Here is a 22465-nt window from a genome sequence, read left to right as displayed (position 1 = left end):
GAACTACCGACCAATAAGCCTGACCAGTCTCATCTGTAAGGCTATAGAGTGAATCATTATGGAACTCATAAATGGAGAGATTGGGAACCTCCAGTCGCTGGACCACACACAGTTCAGCTTCGTCAAGGGCAGATCATACCTCCTGAACCTGGTGGATTTTTTGAGACAGTTACTCAGGATATAGATAAGGGAAAGAAGGTACACACGGCTTACCTTGACCTTGCTAAAGCATTTGACACCATTCCCCATTCAGGTATTATTGATAAGCTCACCAGCCTGGGCATAAACCCTTATGTCACAAGATGAATCGCAAACTGGCTCTCAGACAGATCCTATAAAGTAAGAGTAGCAGGATCTATGTCAAAATCCAGACCAGTAATGAGTGGTCTGCCTCAGGGCTCTGTCCTGGGGCCCCTCCTGTTTGGCATATACTTCTCAGAAGTACAGGCAAGCATGGAAGGGCTGTGGCTGACTACGTTTGCGGACGACTGTAAAACTGGGTGCTATAACAGAGTCTCCGGCCAACATGGAGATCCTCCAGAAGGGCCTAAATGAGACTGATGCATGGTGTCAAAGCCATGGTCTCAAGCCAAATGCAAAAAAAAATGCATAGTAATCCCCTTTGGAAAAAACAGAGTACCCGCAAACTACAACATAGGAGGTAATCCCCTGAAATCTGAAGAAGAAATAAGGGATCTAGGGACCCAAGTAGATAGTCAGCTTTCCGTTGATAACCATGTTGCCAAAGTGGTTAGAAAATCCTTCTATGTGACCCATCTGATCACGAAAGGGTTCGCATCAAGATCTAAGGATGTAATGGTGCCCCTCTACTCTTCCCTCATCAGACCTATTATTGAGTACAATGCACCAATTGGAATGTACCTGGCTAGACATCTCCAGCAGCTGGAGAGACCACAAAGGTACCTAACCAAGAGGATTACTGGCCTCAAACAGTTGCCCTATGCAGCACAATTGAAAAAGCTAAGACTGCTCTCTGTTGCATACCGCTTTCTCAGAGGCAATCTCTGTCTAATGTACAGACCCATGTCCAACCCAGAATTGTTGAACATGCTCCATCTTAGCAAAACCAAATCTACTCGAGCTACATGCTCTAGGGATATAAACCTCAACACAACAATGAATAGAACATGCTGGAGGGATAGATTCCCTTCGCAGAGACTTCCCTTATTATGGAACAGGGTCCCGATTGACATAAGACAGAGCCCCTCACTATCACTCTTCAAGAGGAACCTTGATGAGTGGATGGGTAACAGAAAGTTCACACCAGGGATCACACCAACAGCACTACTAGATAGGGGCCAAGGGTACTAGCTGCTAGTGCAAGGGTCTAGGGAACTACTAAAGGGGTGGTGAGTACCGCACAACGTGGCTGGGCTAATATATGCCTTCGGGCAGATAACCGAGTACCAACCTATGAACCTATGCTCAGATGTGCTGTCACCAATTGGATATTCATGTGTGCATCACATGCACAGATGTGCTGTCACCAATTTTTTATTCATGTCTACTTCACATGCTCAGATCTGCTGTCATCAATTGGTTATTCATGTGTACTTCATATGCTCAGATGTGCTGTCACCAATTGGTTATTCATGTGTACGTCACATGCTCAGATCTGCTGTCACCAATTGAATATTCATGTGTACTTCACATGCTCAGATGTGCTGTCACCAATTGGATATTCATGTGTACTTCACATGCTCAGATGTGCTGTCACCAATTGGATATTCATGTGTATTTCACATACTCAGATGTGCTGTCACCCATTGGATATTCATGTGTACTTTATATGCTCAGATGTGCTGTCACAAATTGGTTATTCATGTGTGCTTCACATGCACAGATGTGCTGTCACCAATTGTATATTCATGTGTGCTTCACACACTCTGATGTGCTGTCACCAATTTGTTATTCATGTGTATTTCACATGTTCAGATGTGCTGTCACCAATTGGTTATTAGTGTGTACTTCACATGCTCAGATTTGCTGTCAACAATTAGTTATTCGTGTGTAATTCACATGCTCAGATGTGCTGTCACCAATTTGTTATTCATGTGTACTTCACATGTTCAGATGTGCTGTCACTAATTGGTTATTCGTGTGTATTTCACATGCTCAGATGTACTGCCACCAATTGGATATTCATGTGTACTTCACACTGCAGAGTATCAGAGTATCGTCACATGCTCAGATGTGCTGTCACCAATTTGTTATTCATGTCTACTTCACATGTTCAGATGTGTTGTCATCAGTTTGTTATTCATGTGTACTTCACATGCTCAGATGTGCTGTCACCAGCTGGGTATTCACGTGTGCTTCACATGCACAGATGTGCTGTCATGAATTGGATATTCATGTGTATGTCACACGCTCAGATGTATTATCACCAATTTGTTATTCATGTCTACTTCACATGTTCAGATGTGTTGTCATCAATTCGTTATTCATGTGTACTTCACATGCTCAGATGTGCTGTCATCAATTGGTTATTCATGTGTACGTCACATGCTCAGATGTGCTGTCACCAGTTGGTTATTCATGTGTGCTTCACATGCACAGATGTGCTCTCACCAATTGGATATTCATGTGTACTTCAAATGCTCAGATGTGTTGTCACCAATTTGTTATTCATGTGTACTTCACATGCTCAGATGTGCTGTCACCAATTGTATATTCATATGTGCTTCACACGCTCAGATGTGCTGTCACCAATTTGTTATTCATGTGTACTTCACATGTTCAGATGTGCTGTCACTAATTGGTTATTCGTGTGTACTTCACATGCTCAGATGTGCTGTCACCAATTAGCTACTCGTGTACTTCACATGCTCAGATGTGCTGTCACCAATCGGATATTCATGTGTACTTCACATGCTCAGATGTGCTGTCACCAATTGGTTATTCATGTCTACGTCACATACTCAGATGTGCTGTCACCAATTGGTTATACATGTGTACTTCACATGCTGAGATATGCTGTCACCAATTGGATATTAATGTGCACATCACATACTCAGATGTGCTGTCACCAACTGGTTATTCATGCGTACTTCACATGCTCAGATGTGCTGTCACCAATTGATTATTCATATGTACTGCACATGCTCAGATGTTTTGTCAGCAACTGGTTATTCATGTGTACGTCACATGCTCAGATGTGCTGTCACCAATTGGATATTCATGTGTATTTCACATGCTCAGATGTGCTGTTACCAATTGGATATTCATGTGTACTTCACACTGCAGAGTATCAAGAGTATCGTCACATGCTCAGATGTACTGTCACCGATTGGATATTCATGTGTACTTCACATGCTCAGATGTGCTGTCATCAATTGGATATTCTTGTGTACTTCACATGCTCAGATGTGTTGTCACCAACTGAATATTCATGTGAACTTCACATGCTCAGATCTGCTGTCATCAGTTGGATATTCATGTGTACTTCACATGCTCAGATGAGCTGTCACCAATTGGATATTTATGTGTACTTCCCACACTCAGATGTGTTGTCACCAACTGGATATTCATGTGTATGTCACATGCTCAGATGTGCTGTCACCAATTGGTTATTCATGTGTACTTCACATGTTCAGGTGTGCTGTCACCAATTGGTTATTCATGTGTACTTCGCATGCTCAGAGGTGCTGTCACCAATCGGATATTCATGTGTACTTCACATGCTCAGATTTGTTGTCACCAACTGGATATTCATGTGTACTTCACACTGAAGAGTATCGGAGTATCTTCACATGCTCAGATGTGCTGTCACCAATTGGTTATTCATGTTTACGTCACATGCTCAGATGTGCTGTCACCAACTGGATATTCATGTGTACTTCACATGCTCAGATGTGCTGTCACCAATTGGATATTCATGTGTACTTCACATGCTCAGATGTGCTGTCACCAACTGGTTATTCATGTGTACTTCACATGCTCAATTGTGCTGTCACCAATTGGATATTCATGTTGCAGACTCCAAATCTGACTTCAAACCAGTGGCAAGTGGAGTACCACAGGGTTCAGTCCTGGTACCTCTCCTGTTTGGTATCTACTTCTCTGAACTACAGGCTAACACAGAAGGTCTTTGGCTAATGAAGTTCGCAGATGACTGCAATCTAGGAGCCATAGTCGAGTCCCCAAATGATGTGGACATCCTACAAAAGGGGTTCACTGAGACAGATGCCTGGTGTCAGAGCCATGGCTTCAAGCTCAATGCCAAAAAGTTCACTGTCATCCCCTTTGGTAAAATCTCTGTACCAATGAACTACCACTTAGGCGGCAGTCTACTTAATGCCGAATGTGTGATAAGAGACCTTGGGACCCCGGTGGGCAGTAGTCTGTCCTTTGATAATCACATCCCCACAGTAGTTAGGAAATCCTTCTGCATGGCACACCTCATCACACAGGGGTTCTCATCCAGGAAAAAAGAGGTCATTGTTCCCCTCTACTCAACACTAATTAGACCCATTATAGAGTACAACGCCCCATTTTGGAATGTACCTCACAAGACATCTGCAGCAGCTGGAAACACCACAGAAGTACCTCACAAAGAGGATTACTGGCCTCAAACAGATGCCATACACTGACCGTCTCAAAAACCTCCAGCTTTACTCCATAGCATTTCACCTTCTCTGAGGTGATCTCTGCCTAACATATAAAGCTATGTCACACCCAGAGCTGTTGGACATGCTACACCTAAAGAAATCTCAATCCCTTCAACCTACATGCTCTAGGGACCTAAACCTTGTCACCATAATAAATAGGACATGCTGGAGGAATAGATTCCTATTCCAGAGACTTCCCATACTCTGGAACAAGCTACCCATCTATGTCAAGCAAAGTTCCTCATTAGCACTTTTCAAGAAAAATCTTGATGAGTGGATGGGAAATAAAAATACACCCTGGGGATCACTTCTGCAGCTGTGCTTGACAAGGGCACAGGAAAATAATTTTCTTGGGTGGCGTAAGCCAGGGACCCTTGTTGGCTAGGCTTACTTAGGCCCTTGGGCCAATAGCCTAGTACCTACCTATGAACCTATGTGTACTTCACATGCTCAGATGTGCTGTCACCAATTGGATATTCATGTGTACTTCACATGCTCAGATGTGCTGTCATTATTGGGATATTCATGTGTACTTCACATGCTCAGATGTCCTGTCACCAATTGGATATTTATGTGTACTTCACACTGCAGAGTGTCAGAGTATTGTCACAAGCTCAGAAGTGCTGTCATCAGTTGGTTATTCATGTGTGCTTCACATGCTCAGATGTGCTGCACCAATTGGATATTTTTGTGTACTTCACACTGCAGAATATCACAGTATCGTCACATGCTCAGATGTGCTGTAACCAAATGGATATTCATGTGTACTTCACATGCTCAGATGTGCTGTCATCAATTGGATATTCATGTGTACTTCACACTGCAGAGTATCAGAGTATCATCACATGCTCAGATGTGCTGTCACCATTTGGATATTCATGTGTACTTCACATGCTCAAATGTGCTGTCACCAGTTGGATATTCATGTGTACTTCATATGTGTACTTCACACTGCAGAATATCACAGTATCGTCACATGCTCAGATGTGCTGTAACCAAATGGATATTCATGTGTACTTCACATGCTCAGATGTGCTGTCACCAGTTGGTTATTCATGCGTATTTCACATGCTCAGATGTGCTGTCACCAGATGGATATTCATGTGTACTTAACATGCTCAGATGTGCTGTCACCAATTGATTATTCATGTGTACTTCACATGCTCAGATGTGCTGTCACCAATTGGTTATTCATGTGTACTTCACACTGCTGAGTATCAGAGTATCGTCACATGCTCAGATGTGCTGTCACCAATTGGATATTCATGTGTACTTCACACTGCAGAGTATCAGAGTATTGTCACATTCTCAAATGTGCTGTCACCAATTGGTTATTCATGTGTACTTCACATGCTCAGATGTGCTGTCACCAACTGGATATTCATGTGTATGTCATATGCTCAGATGTGCTGTCACCAATTGGTTATTCATGTGTACTTCACATGCTCAGATGTGCTGTCACCAATTGGATATTTATGTGTAATTCACACTGCAGAGTATCAGAGTATCATCACATGCTCAGATGTGCTGTCACCAATTGGATATTCATGTGTACTTCACATGCTCAGATGTGCTGTCACCAGTTGGATATTCATGTGTACTTCATATGCTCAGATGTGCTATCACCAGTTGGATATTCATGTGTACTTTACATGCACAGATGTGCTGTCACCAGTTGGTTATTCATGTGTATTTCACATGCTCAGATGTGCTGCCACCAATTGGATATTCATGTGTACTTCACATGCTCAGATGTGCTGTCACCAATTGATTATTCATGTCTACTTCACATGCTCAGATGTGCTGTCACCAATTGGATATTCATGTGTACTTCACACTGCAGAGTATCAGAGTATTGTCACATGCTCAGATGTGCTGTCACCAATTGGATATTCATGTGTCCTTCACACTGCAGAGTATCAGAGTATTGTCACATGCTCAAATGTGTTGTCACCAAATGGTTATTCATGTGTACTTCACATGCTCAGATGTGCTGTCACCAATTGGATATTCATGTGTATGTCACATGCTCAGATGTGCTGTCACCAATTGGTTATTCATGTGTACTTCACATGCTCAGATGTGCTGTCACCAATTGGATATTCATGTGTACTTCACACTACAGAGTATCAGAGCATCATCACTTTGCAGTTCAAGCTTTGCTTCAGAGCACAGCACATCTCTGTGAATCTAGGTCTTCCTGTCATAATTTGTAAATATAAACAGTAGCCGTTAAGAGAGTAAAATATGCATTAGTTTTATTTACAAAATGGGCTTGGATAACCAAGTTATGTCTTTGACTCAAATGGGATTGTAAGATACGTCTAAATTATGTTTATGTACACATTAAAAAACATTATGCATACCTAGAAATAAGCCCCAGTACAATTGAGTACATATTTAATAAATGCAACAACAGATGCTGGGTTGGGGGTTGTGATGAGTTTACAAAGTATATTTCCCTTAGTGTCAATACTACAACATAAAGTTACTGAAATCATTTTATGAAAACCTGAAAGAGAACTTTTTTTTTGTAGGGGCATCATATGCCCCAAATTATATATAGCAGTTCCATGGGTAACAGCCTTAGAGAAGAGATCAAGTACCAGGTTTGTTGGAAGTGACTTTCAACAAATTTGTCTCAGTGTTTGGACTCTTAGAACAATTTCTCAAACAGCTGTCATATTCCCTGGGTAGCATTCAAAACACCATAGGACTGTGGTGGCATTGGTTTGATGTATACCCTAGCACGGTTTCAGCACATTTGTGCATTTGTGTGTGTGTGTGTGTATATATATGTGTGTGTGTGTGTGTGTGTGTGTGTGTGTGTGTGTGTGTGTGTGTGCACATGCAGAGAGACAGACAGATAGATAAAGAGACAGATAGATGGATAGATGCACATACATATATATGCAGATAGTATAGACAGATAGGTAGGTAGAGATACATAGCTATATAAAAAATAGACGAGAGATAAATAGATAGATAGATAGATAGATAGATAGATAGATAGATAGATAGATAGATAGATAGAGATACATAAATACATAGGCAGACAGACACAGACAGCAGGATAGATAGACAGACAGACAGACAGACAGACAGACAGATAGATAGATAGATAGATAGATAGATAGATAGATAGATAGATAGATAGAGATACACCAATGGAGAGATAGGCAAATAGACATACAGATGGATATAGAGATAGACAGGGACCAATAGATGGATAAAAGGATAGATAGACAGATAAAAATACTTAGACAAATAATAGATAGATATATAGCTAGAGATACATAGACATGTAGATATTTAGATAGACAGTTAGACAACAGAAAGATAGATATGTAGAGATACAGAGTTAGATAGAGAGACAGGTACAAGAACACCAATAAAAGTAACCTCAAAACCAAGAACACACCAAGTCCACAATGGAATAAGCCAGAACTAGACGAAAAATGTGAATGTAACTTCTAAAGTAAAAATTCAACCAGCCCGTACGGCTCAAAAAGCAATAAAAAGTTGAGCGCGCTTTCCCTTTGTCCAATACAAAGCTTCATCAGAACTAAAACCCTCAAATGACACACTTGAATATATAGCATTTCCAAATCAATTAAACTATTAAATCAATTAAATAATTGTTCACAAGACTATAACAATACAATGAATATTAAAAGCCACAATACCTAAAACATATCTAAAAACTACCTTATATTCACCTAACTTCTATTAAAACTTGTTGTTACAAAAGGCATCTATAATTGTATATACATAGATGGATTGTTTTAAATATGACATTTTGTACTGATGGTAAATACTTTCAATGTATGTATAATCAATAAATATTACAAATATACATATAGGAATACATCCAGTACAAAAGAGGAAAACTGAACATACCTAATGTTAATTAACACATATAAAATTGCATTACACACAATGAATACTAAAAAAGAACTACTGTATCTTTACCTAAAAAATATTAATGCTAATAATAATATTTTCTCCTATATGTTGCATTACATGTGTTACTGCAATGAAAATATAGATATATATAATGATGTACAAAAATATATATCCATATAAAGTCAGGAAACAAAACCATTTGTATTAAATTTTTCACAACTTGGCCTGTCTTAATTTTAAGACACTATTGATACTAATATTGTCATTAAGGCGTGGGAGTCTACTGGCATCTGTTTTAAGCTGCCAAAATAACTCACGAAACTCCACTCTAGATTCCCAGTTACCCCCTCTTGGGTCAATACTGACTTGTTCTGTTACAGCAAACTTAATATTCATGTTGCAACAAATTAAAGAATGTTTATAAAAAGCATTAGATTCTTTTTATTTATTAATTTCATAAATGTGTTCGTATATTCTTTTCCTCAAAGTACGTGTTGATTTCCCTATATAAAAACTGTTGCAACTTATACAGATACCAATATAAATAATACCTTTTGTACCACAATTGAAATGCCCTGGGGCAATAAATTTAATCCTTCTAGAAAGGATCCAAATCTCTCTTTCTTGTAAAATATATTCACATTGCCGGGCACATCCCACATTTATAAGTGCCCTTCTTAGAGGTAACATTACCCATTTTTTGCAATCCCTTCCTCTCAAACGTGTCTTTTAAATTCATACCCCTTCTCCTAATAAAAGATGGTTGAGGTGAAATATATCTCCTTATCTCATTATTCACCTTTAATAAAGGCCAATATTTCTTTATAATTCCTTCAACTTTACCACATGTGCTCGAAAATGTGTGTGTAAATGTTTGATTATCAATTTCCTCTGTTTTACTTACTACAGTACTATCATCCTCCCTTAACCCTAAAAGGGGAAAAATCTTGTTAACCCTATTGTCTACTATTTCTTTCCTTAAACTCTGTAATAAGGATTTAGGGTAACCCCTTTCCAGAAAAAGGTTACAAATGTATTCAATTTCCTCCAAAAATACCATTTCCTCACTGGTCATTCTTGAAGCCCTTATCAACTGACCTTTAACAATTCCTTTTTTCTGATAGAGAGGGTGACCACTTTCAAAGTGCAAATACATGTTCGAGAAGGTAGGTTTTCTATATAATTTAGACTGAAAACACTGATTGGAAAGATCTTTATATATAGTCACATCTAAATAATTAATACTTGAATCATTAAAAGTGTAAGTGAATTTCAAAAAATCTGTACAATTATTCAAGTATTCAAAAATTCCAAAAATAATTCTCTGGAACCTTTCCATAAAATACAAATATCGTCCAGAAATCGAGTATAGAAAGAAATCCACTTAAACCAATCAGTGTTGAAAATATATCTACGTTCCCAAAAATATAACACACAATTTGCATATATGGGGGCACAAGCTGCCCCCATAGCTACCCCTTTCTTTTGTTGATAATAATCACCATTGAAGTACACAAAATTATTATTCAAAACAGTCTCTGTGAAATCTAATATTAAATTAATCATATTACCATCTAAACCAGATTCAGAACACAAAATTTCTCGGAACCATTCCAATCCAGTAGTGTGTGGAATGCTAGGAAATAATTCCACTACATCAATAGTCGCAAAACATATTTCTGCCTCATATCTGTCCTGAGTGATTCCTCTTAAAAAATCCCAAGAATCTTTTGTAATATGCGACGCAGAGGTAATGAACTGTTTTAATTGAGTGTCAACAAATATAGCCAGGGGTTCAGTAATACTACCCGCCCCTGCTACTACAGGTCTAAATTTAAGTATTTCTACACCTTTATGCACCTTTGGGATGCCAAATATAATAGGAAGTCTTGGATTCTCTACATGTAAAAAATTAAATAATTTTTCATTTATGCTTCCCTGAAGTAAGTGGTCAGTCAAATAATATTTAATTTTAGAGTGGGCAATATTAATTTTGTTTCATGATACCAATGAATACTGTTCTGTATCTTGTAAAATATTATATAAATAAGTGTCATATACATCATTGTACATCAAAATGACACCACCCCCTTTATCGGGTTTCATAACCCTAATTATTTCCTCTCTCAATTTATCTACAAGTGTTTTTTCTTCCTCTGACCAATTTACATAAGGGGGGTTTTCATAATATTTAATTTGCCTCACTTCTTTCTCAACCATCTCTTCAAATAATTTTACAGAAGCATTAATAGGTGGATTAAAAGTACTTCCTGCACAATGATTTACACAGGAGAAGTGTCTACCTTTAAAATAAACTTGCAAATTTAACTGTCTTGTAAATAACTTGACATCAATTAAAGTATCAACCAATGAGCCCATCTTTGTAGGAACAAAATGAAAACCTTTTGTGAATAATTTGAAATAAATATCATTCACAATCAAGTCAGTGAAATTATAAACCGTAAAATTATCCTTTCTACAAATAATTGTATTCCCACTTTCCAAAGTTGTTCCCAAATCTCCCTCACAAACAGGAGAAAAGGAAGGAGGGGTTAGGGGCAAGAATTCATTTGGCCCTAATAAATTCGAGCCCTCGTTTGAAATCTGCCCCCCTCCCCCCCTGTAAGATTGGGGGTTCTGGTATGAATGTTTCCTTTGCTTCTCTGCAATTCTTTCGCTCCATCTCACAGATTCTTGTTCTAAAGGGAATTCATCTTGTTCATTTAAACTGTCAGTCTGACCCACTACTTTAGTGTTGTCCACTACCCTCTGTTTAGATTCTTTAAAAGTATTAAACACCGGGTATGCCTTGCCGTTGCGATAATCATTCAAATCCCTATCTAACTTTTTCATTTTTCTAAAAATCACTTTATCACAATAATTATCAATTTCATTAAATAAACTATCATATTTCTTATCATCAAAACATTTGTTTAAATCAAAAATTTTGTTATGCAGTTCATTAGTTTCAATTAACAAGGTTTCATTTTGTAATTCACAATCTTTTACCATGAATTTCAACATCTCAATACCCGTATTATTAAATAACTCTGTAAGATGTTTATATAATACAGAGTTATATTTTACATTGTTAGGTATTTAAATAATCTGAGCCCCTTTGGTACCCTTTCTGTTAAAATGCATTCATTAAGATAGTCTATTTCCAATTGATTTGTTTTTAATACATATAATTTATCTTTAAATGTTTTAAACACATCATCATAATTCATCGAATCATTCTTAAAGTTCATTTCATTAAAATTAAACCGCCTGCTTGACCAGGTGTTAAAATTAAAGTCCACAGTACCTTTGTTAACATTACCCCTTGAAGGGGAGGTTAATAAACTATTATTTTCATTATTATTCGATTGTCTTTGTTGTTTGTCCCTTCCAGGGCTACAGCGACCCTCCCCTCCACGAGTTGTTTCTGTCCTGGAAGAAGCCGGCCCTTGTCTTTTCACACAATATTCCTTAAATAAATTTTGATTCCCCGGTAGTTTATTTTGACATGGTGACATGCTATCTACTAATTGAGAAAGCAGCACTAGCACCTGCTGAAACTCTTTCCTGGTCACAGGCGTGCTGTCCTCCAAAACACCCTCCTTCAAGGCTGCCGGTGTATCAATGAAAACGTCTGGATCCGCCCTTTCCGCCATGAAAGTAAAGGACCAAGAACACCAATAAAAGTAACCTCAAAACCAAGAACACACCAAGTCCACAATGGAATAAGCCGGAACCAGACGAAAAATGTGAATGTAATTTCTTAAGTAAAAATCCAACCAGCCCGTTCGGCTCGAAAACCACACAGTTCAAAAGATGAAGTATATCTTCTTTAATAACAATTACAACCAGCCCGTATGGCTCAAAAAGCAATAAAAAGTTGAGCGCACTTTCCCTTTGTCCAATACAAAGCTTCATCAGAACTAAAACCCTCAAATGACACACTTAATGACAATATTAGTATCAATAGTGCCTTAAAATTAAGACAGGCCAAGTTGTGAAAAATTTAATACAAATGGTTTTGTTTACTGACTTTATATGGATATATATTTTTGTACATCATTTTATATATATATATATATATATATATATATATATATTTTTTTTTTTTTTTTTTTTCATTGCAGTAACACATGTAATGCAACATATAGGAGAGAGTATTATTATTATCATTAATATTTTTTAGGTAAGGATACATTAGTTCTTCTTTTTTAGTATTCATTGTGTATAATGCAATTTTATATGTGTTAATTAACATTAGGCATGTTCAGTTTTCCTCTTTTGTACTGGATGTATTCCTATATGTATATTTGTAATATTTATTGATTATACATACATTGAATGTATATACATAGATGGATTGTTTTAAATATGACATTTTGTACTGATAATAAATACTATTATAGATGCCTTTTGTAACAACAGGTTTTAATAGAAGTTAGGTGAATATAAGGTAGTTTTTAGATATTTTTTAGGTATTGTGGCTTTTAATATTCATTGTATTGTTATAGTCTTGTGAACAATTATTTAATTGATTTAATAGTTTAATTGATTTGGAAATGCTATATATTCAAGTGTGTCATTTGAGGGTTTTAGTTCTGATGAAGCTTTGTACTGGACAAAGGGAAAGCGCGCTCAGCTTTTTATTGCTTTTTGAGCCGTACGGGCTGGTTGTAATTGTTATTAAAGAAGATATACTTCAACTTTTGAATTGTGTGGTTTTCGAGCCGAACGGGCTGGTTGGATTTTTACTTAAGAAGTTACATTCACATTTTTCAATTGGTTCCTGCTTATTCCATTGTGGACTTGGTGTGTTATTGGTTTAGAGAGACAGGTAGATAGACAGACATTTATATAGATAGACAGAAAGACAGAGATACATAGATAAGAGGCAAATAAACAGATGGACAGATAGATAGATAGATAGATAGATAGATAGATAGATAGATAGATAGATAGATAGATAGATAGATAGATGGATAGACGTATAGACAGACAGACAGATACATAGAAATACATAATTAGACAGACAAATAGTAGATACATAGGTAGAGATAAACAGACAGAGAGACAGGTAGGTAGAAAGATTGGTAGACATTTCAATATATAGATAGATATGTAGACAGACAGGTAGACAGATACAAAGATAGGTAGATAGAGATTTAGGATAGATAGATAGTTAGATAAACAGAAAGACAAATAGATAGCTAGACAGGCATATAAACAGAGAGATAGATATATAGATCGATAAAGAGAAGGACAGCTAGACAGATAGACAGATAGATAGGTTCTGTAGCTGAGACACTGAGACCTTAAGACTTTATTTATTTATTTATTTATTTATTTATTTGTATTATTTTACATTTGTTGACAGGGGGTAGTCCGACTGAATATATGTCCATTTTCAGCGGAGGCCCGAGGAGAAAAGCTACAGGATAATAATACACATTGAAAATTTAGTAAATGCTAGTTTCAAGCAGATTACAGTCATAAGCAATACCAGCATTTAGCAGATATAGTACTAACGCATTATAAAACACTTTACAAAACATAACATTACTTTCAAAGTTATACATACATAACATTACATTCAGGTTTAAGACACATTGAGCAGCAGTTATACAATTGACCCTTCCTGAAATGGAGTGGTAGAAAAAAGTTAGAAGTAGTTGAAGGTAAGGCACCTAAGAAATAGAGAGGTCACTGTATTAAACCAATGCAGTTTAGTACACATGTGGAGCTAAAGTAGTTTCTTTCAATCAAAATAAAGTCTTGTGGTTTTAATTAAAATGTACTGCTAGTACCTATATTTTAGTTTTATATTGATTGGAAACAGTTTCTGATAGTATCTCTCATTGTGTTTCTGCAGTCAGGAATATTTTCCACCTTCTGAATCAAGGTTGCTGAATACCTCTCAACTGTACAGATTTTCACAGAATGTAAAGATTTTTGCTCCTTATTTTTGGTCTGCTTCTCGTAAAATTGTCTTTTTCTGGCAATCATTGGGAGTAAATTCAGAAAATAATGACAGACGTTTGATATTTTTACCTTTCAGAAAATTCACAGGTTCATAGGTGTGTACTAGGCTAATGGCCCTGGAGCCTTTACAAGCCTAGCCCATAGGATTACCCTGGCATTGTGCCACCCGACCTTAGTTCCTAGTGCCTCTGTCGAGTAGAGCCATTGCAGTGATCCCTGGGGTGAATTTTCTGTTTTCCATCCACTCGTCAAGATTTCTCTTGAAGAGGGCCAGTGAGGTGCTCTGTTTGACATGTATGAGAAGTCTATTCCATAGCATGGGCAGTCTCTGGGTTAAGAACCTGTCCCTCCAGCTTGTTCTGTTGATTGTGGTAATTAGGTTGAGGTCTCTGGAGTGTGTGGTGTGGAGGGATTGGGATTTCTTTAGATGTAGCATTTCTAACAGAGCTGGATCAGACATGGATTTGTAAGTCAAGCAGAGATCGCCTCTAAGTGGGTGATATGAGACAGCGAATAGTTGGAGTTTTTTCAGTCTGTCCATATAGGACAAGTGTTTAAGGCCTAGGATCCTCTTTGTGAGGTTCTTTTGCGGCCTCTCCAATTGTTGCAGGTGTCTAGTGAGGTACATGCCAAATGGGAAGCTATGTAATAGCATGTAATGCTATGTAAAATCTGTTATTCTATCAACGTTCTAAGATTGTAAGAGCAATATTTAAAAAAATCTCCCTATTTTTCAGCCTTTGTCCAGATTATTTGCTCTAAGAGTTTGAGAGGTATGTTGTTGATTACTTTGGTCTCTTCTTGATCTGCTCCTTTGGGCATTGAACTCCTTTTACTAAGGACAAATTCTTTCTGCCTGGGCTTCAGACTGATTTTTTGTATTATTACCAAATGCTCATTCAGCAGACCTGATTTTACTAATGCAAGCATGTTCCTCTCTAATTTTAAAATAAAGACAACTGAATAAATCACTAACTACATTTCAAGGAAACTGTTCTCTATTTACAAATTTCTGAGCTGCAAACATTGTTCACACTACTATGTACACATTTTTGGATTTACAGAACTATTTACATATGCTTTTAGTTATTCATTTTCTTCTGAGTAGTAAGAACCCCCATGATATTCCATAAAACAGTACTGGGTGCAGCATATGAAGACATACTGAAAAGACTGAATTCCCTGTGCAGGCTGTCGGCTGCTTCATAAGCTGTGAGTGAAACTTGGGAGTTTTATTGGAAGCATCTCACATTTCAGGAATGAATATCATTTTCACCATGCATGTCACTGTTTGTTTTGCTTTATGTAATAACTTGTGATGTTATATGTTTGCACAAGTTTAAGGAAGCTAATACGATGCAAACTACAATGATATAGAGTTTGTTAAAAGAAGCAGTAAAGTTTTTTCTTTTGTTTTTTATGATCAGTGGTGATGTGTTCATGGATTAATTTATGTTTTCTCCATAATGTAGACGGTGAGCAAGGTAGCTAGACATGTGGAAGGCAGACTGCAGAAATGTATGGTGATACACTAGTCATGTTACTATGCTTTTGGTAGGTTACATGACATGGTGCAAAACCTTAAGTGGGTAGGCTCTATTATGCTTTTTTAAGTTTGCAGTTGTGTTAGAACTCAGGAGAAACACTTATTCTGTCACTTTCTTTGAGAATCTTTATTTTGTTTAATTTCATGTGACCTGTCACTTGCCTCATGCATTAAAAAGGGACGATAAAGCTGTGTATGGGTTCAAGATACTTACTGTACATAAACATTGTCAGGAACTGTAACTGGAACATATACTTAGGTTTACTGATTCACACATTACTTCAAACACACTCGCATGTGCATCTTCATTCATGCCTGCACTCACTCTGGCTGACTGTACAAAATGGCAGTGTTCTCGCACGTGCTCAGTACCTATATGCACGTGCTATCTAGCTACAGTGGCTCAGTAGGAACATTACACATAATGATCTACATCCTCCCTCTTTGATTTGTTCAACATGCGATAGGAGAACAAGACAATGTATGTGCTAGATAACATTTCAATATTAATAACAAATCAAACTCAAGTCCAAGTCACTGTGGATTTTGGATTAGGTTTGGAAATTCTACCTAATCTGGTTATATAAAAGCTTTGACTAGGTTTAGCAACAGGGACAGTTTCTGTGGAATTCTTCTGAATAGGAACTTCAGGGATAACATCAGGATTATTTAAGGAAAGTGCACTGTCCTGTGAATTTGGAACAAGTGTAAGGTCGCTCTGAGAAATAGTCTTTGGTACAGGCAATCTGCTGCGTCACTGATTCAGAAACTGGAAGTATATGTCTTTGTTTTTTCTAAATTCCCTTCCTTCCAATTGAACAATATAAGATCTTGGTTCCTCACAAACATGTTTGATAATATCCACTCAGTCGTATCCTTTGGTTGTTTGGATCATTATGATTTCTCCTTGTCTTAGTGATCTAAGAGGTTTGCTAGATTTATTGAAGTACGACTTTTGTGACGTTTCTTCAAAAGTTGGGTTTTGATCATTTTGTTGCTCTTGCATCTGGAATCAATAGTTATTTGCTGGTCGGTAAGATTGTTCTCGTCTGTCTAGACATTAATCTCTGAGCAGGTGAACCAAGCAAGTGATCTTGGGAAATGTTTCTGAGACTGAGAAGGTTAAGGGAAATGTCATACCATCTCTTTCAGATTTTTCTAACAAGCATTTTGCACTTTCGACTGCACACTCCGCTAATCCACTGGACTGTGAGTACTCAGGGCTACTGTTAACATGGACATAGTCCCAAGCCTCAGCAAATTTCTTGAACTGCTGACTGGTAAATTGCATACCATTGTCAGATACAACTTTGTGTAGACTACCATCCACAGAAAAATGTCTCTTCAATTTTGTAATGACAGTGCTGGACGTTAGATGAGGGAGAAGGTCAATTTCAAAGCAGTTCAAGTAAGAGTCTACTAACACTAAGCAATGTTGACTATTCCTTTCGAAAATATCAGTAGCAACTGTCAACTATGATAATTCAGGAATCTGGTTTAGATGAAATGGTTCTTTCTGTTGGTGTGATTTAGTTCTATTGCAAATGGAACATGCTAGAGTCTCCTTCTCTATAACTTTTTACATAGAAGGCCAAAATACTATGCCTCTTGCTCTTCTTTTGGTAGAATTGGTACCTGTGTTTCCACGATGTAAGATCTTGATATATTCCTGTTGTAACACTGTAGGAATAATTACTTTCGGACCTTTCATGATGATACCATCTTCCATCATGAGCTTGTCATGTTCATAGATTCATAGATTCATAGATTAGTACTAAGCTAAGTGCCCTTGTGGGCCATTTTAAGCCTAGCCAATTATCCCTTGGGAGACTCAAACCCTGCACCTTGTGTTTGTAAGGCAAACACCTTAACCATTAGGCCACCATCCCAAAAGGAGAATATTTCTGGATATCAAGTGGTAGACTGGTTTGCCTCACTGGCCATCCTTGATTGATAACATGTGAGCCTTTGAAGAACAGGATCTAGAGCTGTGTGTTGTCTAAGTTCATCAAGACATGATGAGGAAAAATGTTTTACTTCTGTGACTTTTAAGTCTGTTTTCTCATTGTCATGCTGTTCTATTGTTTGTCTGGGGGCTCTTGACAAAGCATCGGCAAAGTGTAAATATTTGCCTTTTATGTAGACAATACCGAAATTTTACTTTTGCAATTTTAACATCATGCATTGCAGACAGGCTGGGGCTGAATGCATTGGCTTTTTTAGAATTGTTGCCAGAGGTTGGTGATCAGTCTCTATTTGAACAGGTTTGCCATAAATGTAATCTGAACTTTGAACATGCGAACACTACTGCCAAAAGCTCTTTTTCAATTTGAGCATACTGCATCTCAGTTTGGGTTAAAGTGCTGGATGCACAGGCTACTGGTATGCCTTCTTGAAGACATGCTGCACCAAGACCATACTTTGAAGCATTGCATGAAGGAGTTACAGGTTTGCAAGCATCATAATATCTCAAAGTGGGTGAACAAGCAATTTTCTGTCTAAAAACTTTAAATGTTCTTTGGTGTTGTTCTAACCAGGACCAGTTTATATTTTTGCATGTCAACTCATGTAATGGTGCTGAAAGTTCCTTCAGATCCAGAGTGAGCTTTCCTAAATAGTTGACCATACCAAGAAAATGTTGCAAAGATGCGACATTGTCTGGAACTGGCATCTCAAGAATTGCAGCTTGCTTAGACGGATCTGATTGTAAGCCAGAACTAGTAAATAAATGACCCACATAAGTAACTTCTCTCAGCTTGAATTTACATTTTTGCGGATTCAGTTTAAGATTGACTTCACATGCATAGTCTAGAACTTTCTTGAGGTTTCTATCAAGTTCATCTTTGCCATTGTCCCCTTCAATAATGATAGCACATGGATAACCTGAAAAAATTTGTTCCATCACATGCTGAAAGACTTCACTGGCAGAATTTATCCCAAATGGCATTTTCAAAAATCTGTACCTTCCAAATGGTGTATTGAAAGTAGTTAATGAGGATTTATAATCCAGCAAAATCTGCCAAAATTAACTTTTTGCATCTAAGACTGAAAAAATAGTGGCATTTGGCATGAGAGCTGCTACTTCTTCTACTGTGCACATCAGATAATGAGGACATTTAAGCACTTTGTTTAAATCATTCAGATCGCTACATCTTCAAATATTTTCTGAGCTTTTCTTATGAGCTATGACCATGGAGGATGCACATTCAGTCGATTCTTTTACTGGAGTTATCAGACCTTAATTTACCATTTTGTCTAGTGCTGTTTTTACATTACTCTGCATTGCTACTGGACACCTTGCTGGTTAGACAACTGGGCTTACATCATTGTTTGACCTCATGGAATATGTGATTGGTAGCTTGCCAAGCTCAACTTTGAAAATATCAGTATATTCACGAAAAATATTCTGTGTAAAACTATTGTGGTTGTTCAGATTTATATGGTGAATATCTCTGTTAAATGAAATCAGTCCAATTTTCAAACTATATTTGAGGCCTAACAGTGACTGCTTGTGTCTTTTGACTATGTAAAACTGCAAATTATAACTGTTTCCATCAGAATAGCATGTGAGAAATGCAGTGCCATCAGTCTGAATCTCTTCACCACTATAAGCAACAAGTCTTGCACACTTTGCTAAATCAAGTTTCTCACCAGCTTTCACTTTAGCAAACATTTGTGCTGATATAACATTGCACTTGGATCCATTATCTCCCTTAAGCTCTACAGGTTTTCCATTAATCTGAACACCACAATTAATCATTTCATCAAGCACAGACACACCATCAGTATAAAAACTAGGTCACGGCTCTCTAACTGATCTACTTGCTTCTTCAAATACTCTGTTTTACTAAAAGATTGTGGTACTTTAGATTTACAAAGCCTTTTGAAATGATTCCACTTTTTATATTTGTTACTTTGCTACCCAAAAGCTAAGCACATTTCTCATTTAGGTTCATGGTTGCCTCCACAATTACAACAGTTAACAATAAGATTACTTGTAGCTGCCATATTCAGTTTATGGTTAAAATTGGGTGCTGCCACATTCTTCAGCTTGCATCTCTTACTCATCTTAGCTTTGTGTCTCACACTAACAACATTCACACTAGCAGACACTGTATGCATCCTTTTCTCATTTGTAAGCATATTCGTGTGCTTTCTGTAAGCGTGTATATTTGACAAATCTCTATGGCTTTGCTCAATGTTAAATCACTGTCTCGAAGCAAAATCTTTCTCACTGCATCATTATTAACACCACACACAAGTCTGTCTTTTATCAACTCATCTCACATATCACCAAATTTGCACGTTTTCGCTTTATTTCTCAAGTCAGTAATGTATGCTGCTATAGTTTCACCTGGCTTTTGATTTCTTGTGCAAAATATGTGCCTTTCCATTGAAATATTCATTTGAGAGTTGCACATTTTTCTAACTTTACATTTTAAACACTCAGGGTCTTCTCGCATTTCAGCCTGTATCACAATATGGCAGTGTTCCCCCTCCCCTGCAAACATAGCAGGTGCATACACAAATAAGCGGTTCCTCTCAATGGCTTCCTAGCCTGCTAAATTAAGAAATATAAATGCCTTTGTATATTTGCCTTTATTAGAAAAAGCAGCTTGTATGAAAATATCATATTCTTGTTCAAACACTCGTGGTTCAGCTCTACGAAATCCCTCTGCTATCACAACAAAATATGTTTCAACATAAGCATAGATCAGGTGCTTGTAATAATGCTCAAATGCACATCATTTCTTTGAAAAGGTTTCACTGTGACACTGCAAACATTCCAGATAATGCAGACACTTCGAACAGCTTTAGTTAATGTGAAAAAGTAGTACACTGAGAAAAAATGTGGTTATTTTAGCCTTTTTGTACATCTTAAACATTTCAGAAGTTATTTTGAACACTTTCATTTTTATTTTGAATACTTTTATCAGTATATCGCAATTTTGGACATTTTGCTTATCTCAGTAATTATTTCAAATGTTTTGGATGCTTTGCCTCACATTTGGTGACTGAAAATTATTTAAATGAATTTAAGTACCTTTGAATAACCACTGGCCTGCTTACGAGTTGGCTCCTGTACATTTTTCCATTTCTAACCGTGTGCCTCATGGCTTCTGTGTTGCTTCAACTTCGGATCTCTTTCTGGCTCCAAGTAATTTTAGATAAGTCGCTTCTGACTCCATGTCATTTTAGACATGACACTTCTGAAACCATGTTGTTTGAGACATGCCACTTGTGATACCATGTTGCTTGTCTCATGCATTCAAAAGAGACAATAAAGTGGTGTATGGGTTCAACATATTTATTGTATATGAACATTGTCAGGAAGACAGGAACTGTAACTGGAACATATATGTTCAAGTTAACTGACATAGAAGTTATGTCCTTACCATAACGTTCCATGTGGAGTGTTCATCTCGCCTTTGTTCTTACACATGGGTTCGGAGCTGATCCTCGGCTCCGTGTCGGCCGCTTGCAAGCTCTGCATCGAGAAGAAGCTCGAGACAACCTAATACCCACAATCCCCCTCTGCCTTTACCTCAGATCTAGTTTGCAAGCAAACCAGTAGTCAGAGAGAGCACACTCATGCTCATATCACATATGCACAGAAACTAAGAGTCTATATATATATATACACATATACACATATATATACATGTCAACTATATACACAACAACTGCAATGCAGAAGCAGAATGCCCCAGACCAGGCACCAAACTGAACGTTCTTCCTAAGGGCGGGAGGGTGGGAATGTAAGAACAAAGGCGAGATGAACACTCCACATGGAACGTTATGGTAAGGACATAACTTCTATATGTGATAGTGTTCAATCTCGCCGTTTGTTCTTACACATGGGTAGCGTCCCTAGCTCCTTGTTCCTGAGGAACTCACGGAAGGACGTTCTTGAGCACAGTGGAACCAAAGGTTGCCCTGTCCCTAGAAACCTTGTCTACCTTATAATGAGAAATGAATGTATGTGGTTTAGACCAAGTAGCAGCCGCACAAATAGCGTCTAGTGGTAGGCGAGCTGCATGAGCCAGGATGTAGACACTGACCTTGTGGAATGTCCTTTGGGTTTGTGCAACAGAGTTTGATCTGAAGAATCATAGACATAGATGATACAATCAGTTAACCACTTAGAAAGAGTTCTTTTGGTAACCGCTACTCCTTTCCTGTTATCAGCAAAGGCTGCAAAAGTTGATCAGATTTTCTGTGATCTTTTGTTCTATCCAAGTAAAACCTTAGTTGTCTGTGGACATCTAATTTGTGTAACATATACTCCATTTTATTGGGTGATTCTTGAAGAAAGTGGGTAATTCAATGGACTGATTAATATTGTTAACAGAACAAACTTTAGGAAGGAAGGATGAATTAGTGCGAAGAGAAACTCTGTCAG

Source organism: Protopterus annectens, chromosome 16.part0 (assembly GCF_019279795.1).
Source record: "Protopterus annectens isolate FY-2018-M chromosome 16.part0, PAN1.0, whole genome shotgun sequence".
Lineage (NCBI taxonomy): Eukaryota > Metazoa > Chordata > Ceratodontiformes > Protopteridae > Protopterus > Protopterus annectens.
This window is presented reverse-complemented; position numbering follows the sequence as displayed.